The following is a 646-nucleotide window of genomic DNA, read 5'->3' on the forward strand; positions in this document are numbered from 1 at the left end:
GGGGGGGGGATTACTATACCAGATTTTAAGCTGTATTACAGAGCTATAGTCATAAAAACAACATGGTACTGGTACAAAAATAGACCTGTAAGTCGATGGAACAAAATTGAAGACCCAAATATCAGTCCATACAATTTCAGCCACCTGATATTTGAGAAAGGGGCCAAGAACATTTACTGGAGCTGTATCTCCACCTGTAGAAGAATGAAACTAAACCCAGATCTTTCACCCTGCACAAAAGTCAATTCCAAATGGATCAAAGACCTCAATGTGAAGCCTGAAACTCTGAAACTATTAGAAGAAAACATTTGCAAAAGCCTACAAGATATAGGTGCAGGAAAGGATTTTCTAAACCAGACATCAACTGCTCAGGAATCAACAAATTGGACCTCATTGAACTGAATAGCTTCTGTACATCAAAAGAAGCAACAAATTGGACCTCATTGAACTGAATAGCTGCTGTACATCAAAAGAAGCAACCAAGGAAGTGAAGAGAAAACCCATAGAATGGGTGGAAATCTTCACCAGCGACACATATGACAGAGGTTTAACATCCAGAATATAAAACGAACTCAAAAAACAGAATCAAGACATGAGTAACACAATTAAAAGATGGGCTAAGGAGCTGAACAGAGAGTTCTCAAAA

Source organism: Nannospalax galili, unplaced genomic scaffold, assembly GCF_000622305.1.
Source record: "Nannospalax galili isolate Female #2095 unplaced genomic scaffold, S.galili_v1.0 scaffold231, whole genome shotgun sequence".
In the NCBI taxonomy this organism is placed as follows: Eukaryota; Metazoa; Chordata; class Mammalia; order Rodentia; family Spalacidae; genus Nannospalax; species Nannospalax galili.